Below are 4,511 nucleotides of genomic sequence, written 5' to 3' on the forward strand. Positions count from 1 at the left end.
ACTCACCCAATAGCCCCACTCACAAACTAATTTAACACTTACTGATATATATATATACTAGATGTGGAAGGCCCGTGGCAAGCACGGGCCCAATAGTCAAAATATCAGTATTAATGAATCATTGATGATAGTTGTCGCAGAAGATAGATAATGTGATATGTTATATACTATTAGAGATATTCAAAATATATGTACAACTGATATTGGATATCAAGATGATCCATATTAACTAAGGTAATAAAATCAAAATATTTTTTTTTTACATATGAGATCAACATGTGATTGTTTATCATATCATATGTAGAGGATGTTGCTGTTCATTTTTAGTTCCTGATCTTTTTCATCATTCCCAAAACCATAGCATAGGGGTTCCTGAGAAAATTGTTAGTGTTAGTATAAATAAATTTAGAAAGTTGAGTTGTTAATGACAAAAGTGAAACCGTTCGAAAAGTATATATGACGAAAAAATGTGGGATATAATATTACCAGCGAAGCTAAATAACGAAGGCTTCACAAAAAGTTAACTGATTCATTTCCTTGACAAAAAGTTAATTGATTCATTTCATTCTCCCTATTGAGCAAACTTGAATCGATTGAGAATCCAAAAACTTCATTAAGCAAAAGTCACAAAATCAAGTGAGGAAGTTCCTGTAATTAGACAAATTAAGGTATGTTAAAAAGTGAAAATACAATATTCAAATTCATATCAGCTGGATGTTGTCATTGTCCTGTATGTAAATAGGAAATAACACATGAGATAATTGGCAGAATTTGAGAAAAACTCATTGTACAAACACNGGCCTGTGGCAAGCACGGACCCAATAGTCAAAATATCAGTATTAATGAATCATTGATGATAGTTGTTGCAGAAGATGGATAATGTGATATGTTATATACTATTAGAGATATTCAGAATATATGTACAACTGATATTGGACATCAAGATGATCCATATTAACTAATATAATAAAATCAAAATTTTTTTTTTTGACATATGAGATCAACATGTGATTGTTTATCATATCATATGTAGAGGATGTTGCTGTTCATTTTTAGTTGCTGATCTTCTTCATCATTCCCAAAACCATAGCATAGGGAGTTGTTAGGGGTTCCTGAGAAAATTGTTAGTGTTAATAAATTTAGAAAGTTGAGTTGTTAATGACAAAAGTGAAACCGTTCGAAAAGTATATATGACAAAAAAATGTGGGATATAATATTACCAGCGAAGCTAAATAACGAAGGCTTCACAAAAAGTTAACTGATTCATTTCCTTGACAAAAAGTTAATTGATTCATTTCATTCTCCCTATTGAGCAAACTTGAATCGATTGAGAATCCAAAAACTTCATTAAGCAAAAGTCACAAAATCAAGTGAGGAAGTTCCTGTAATTAGACAAATTAAGGTATGTTAAAAAGTGAAAATACAATATTCAAATTCATATCAGCTGGATGTTGTCATTGTCCTGTATGTAAATAGGAAATAACACATGAGATAATTGGCAGAATTTGAGAAAAACTCATTGTACAAACACGGGATTGCTTCAGATCCTCAGTATTTAGGGCTGAGAAATTCGTATTTTCCAGTGAGGAAAGGGAGTTCAGTGAAACTATACCAAGATGCTCATGTAAGTAATAATGTAAAGTTCCCACAAATTAAACTGGATAATGGTACAAATTTTGAACACAATAAATGTTGGGAATATATATGTTATGCTATTGCAGAAGCTCATTAGTTGATTTACATTGTTGGGTGGTCTGTCTTTCATAAGATTAGGTTAATCAGAGAAACGCTTACATCCACGACAGGATAAAATACATTAACAAAAGCTGAACTGTAATTATTGAGAAATATCATCTATCATGTCTCCTACATCAAAACATTAATTTTGAAGGCATCTATCTATTGTTTACAAAAGACATGAATTTTTGAAGTTTCAAAAACATCTCTCTTTTCTTTCTAACCAGATAGTCTGAAAGATGCAAACAGAGGCATGATATACCTGATTTTTTGAAAAAATGCAGCAGTTGGCTAACTTAAAAGTGCAGCAAAGTTTAGCCAAATACATAGCCAAACCATTGGCTCAAATATAGACAAAAGTGTAGCAAAATTTAGCTTGACACATAGCAACAATAGACTGAAATTTGATCAGAATTGTAACAAATAGCTTAGTCTAAAATTCAGCAGCAATACGATACAAAATCAGCAACCCATGGTCTAAAATACATCAAAAAAATGGAGTAGAATAAGAGTAAAACGCAACCATGATTCAACCTCAAAATGAGGTATCAAACCATAGCAGCCAACCTCATCAAAGGCAACAATTAATTCTCATCAAAGACAGGGGTAACAACAGGGCAGACACATTATCTCTATTTACTTCCTCCTGTTTCAAGTAGTTCATGATTTGTTAAACTAATTTACAGTTTATCAATGACACTCTTAAATTTTAATAAATTTCAAATACTTGTAAATGTTTTGAACTGTTAATCATTGTGATTTATAGTTTGATTTTCAATAATAAATGTGATAATGAGATGTAAACTGACCTTTGACAGTTTTTTTGTTGGTGTGGGTGGTTCAAATTTCAGAGTTGCATTTGAAGAACCAGCTGCAGTAGTTGTTTCTGTCACCTCCATCTCACTTATCTCCAAAGGTTTTATCTTTTTGGATTCCTATCAATAGTGGTTGGCGGAGTATGTCGCTTTTCCATGTAGGAAATAATGGCGTAAGTTGCTTGTGTGTTGTTTGAGGTACCCCAAGATGACTTCCTTAGCTGAATTTTGAAATAGTTTGTTGGACAACATCTCATGGACATGATTAACATGCAATGATTTCCTCTGTAAATGTAAAGAGTGAGAAGAAACTCTTTGTGACAATAGATGTGTAGGCTGGAATAAGAGATCACCTTAGCACAAGTTATGTCAAATATGTCTTCCGTTGTCATGGAGAGTAGTTTTTCTCCCAGTTCACCAGAGATAGATGCTGTGCTGTAGCAGTACCGTTATTAAGATCAATTTGAAAGATACACCTGAAATCATGATAAGTTAAAAATATGAGTGTTTGTTACTTTTCCTTTTTCTGACTATTTGAGATTTGATTTAAGGTGCTTTTCTCTTTTATTATTATAAGGACAATTTATGATTCGTTCTTAATATATATCAATAATGTTTGTTGTTATGTGTATGATCTATTAATTTTAGAGGTTGAAGGACAGCCTTCTACCAAAAAGTGTTTTCGATTTTGGCACTTACATAGTTAAAGTATAACTTAAATCTTCTGTATATATATAGGTCTTATTAGTATTTTTTCAAACATATAATTGTACTAAAACTATTTAGAACAACTAAGCAACTAATGTAAAGTCAATTTGGTATAAACTTAAGAGTATTTTCTGTTATAAATGATACACATCAGTGAGCATTTAAAAAAGGAGGTCAATAAAACATCTAACATATATACGGGTTATGAATAGCACATAATATGTATTCTTAAGTAGATACATTAATTGAACAAAGACGAAGGAGAAGGAAAAATACCGAGGAAGTAATGTTGTTTTCCGATTGCATTTTGGACAATGAAAATCCTTTTTATCTTTTGTGCGTTTCTTTTGTTTGCATCCTGAGCATTCAAGTACACAAAACTCTTGCAATTCATCTGATAAGGCCATTTCTGCTTCAACATAGAAGAGTCACATCTGTTGGGAAATATCATATACATAATACATGTTGAGTTACTGATGAATAAATAAAATTTCATTTTATTATTTAATAAATATGCAAACTCTTAAATTATCAGCTTGAAGTATGACTTACAGAAGTTGGTGATGAAATTTGTTCAATAGAGACAACTTGTTGGCTGACAAGAGTCAATACCATGAGAGGGGCAGATGAGCTTGTTGAGGTTTTGTCCGACGCACGACTTAACAACATTGATTTGTTTTCTTTTGCCCTATTGTTACGACAAATTGTTTGTTTAATAGGTTCTTTAAATGCAAATTAAAGCTAGAGAATAGTGATGGAATGTTAGTACCATTTGGTGAGTTCTACTGCCTGTGGGTAATTAGGAGCTACGCGTATTGTTGAATTGTACCTACTCTGCAGTGACAACCCTGTACGACAGAAAGCTTGCATAACGTTTTGTTATTATATAAATTATGTTGGTAAAAAGTTCAATGCATGTACCTTGAAAAGTAGAGATTCCTATATTCCTGCCAAGGATTACAATAAGATCCATCTCTTTTTCCATTTTTGCTTCGATTTCATTTCCTTCAATTTCTCCAAAAGCCTCCCATAGAGTGAGGAGAAATTGATTTTTCCTGAAGTACCATGATAACGACCAGATGATAAGTGATGGTACGATTAAATAAACAATAAAAGTGTTTACTTATTCAAAATATTTTCATTAAATGGGGAAATATAAGGCAAAATGTGCTTACTGATTGTCACAAATGATAATTTCTCGACACTTATGATGACTGCGACCTGCGTATTTTTGAGGACCACAACGAAGAA

General features: G+C 32.1%; 1 pseudogene; it reads right to left on the reverse strand.

The window, feature by feature from the left end:
• Positions 1-932: 932 nt before the first annotated feature.
• On the reverse strand, positions 933-4,505 carry LOC107030384 (annotated as a pseudogene).
• Between the last annotated feature and the right edge of the window lie 6 nt (positions 4,506-4,511).

This window comes from Solanum pennellii, chromosome 9, assembly GCF_001406875.1.
Source record: "Solanum pennellii chromosome 9, SPENNV200".
NCBI classification, from domain to species: domain Eukaryota; kingdom Viridiplantae; phylum Streptophyta; class Magnoliopsida; order Solanales; family Solanaceae; genus Solanum; species Solanum pennellii.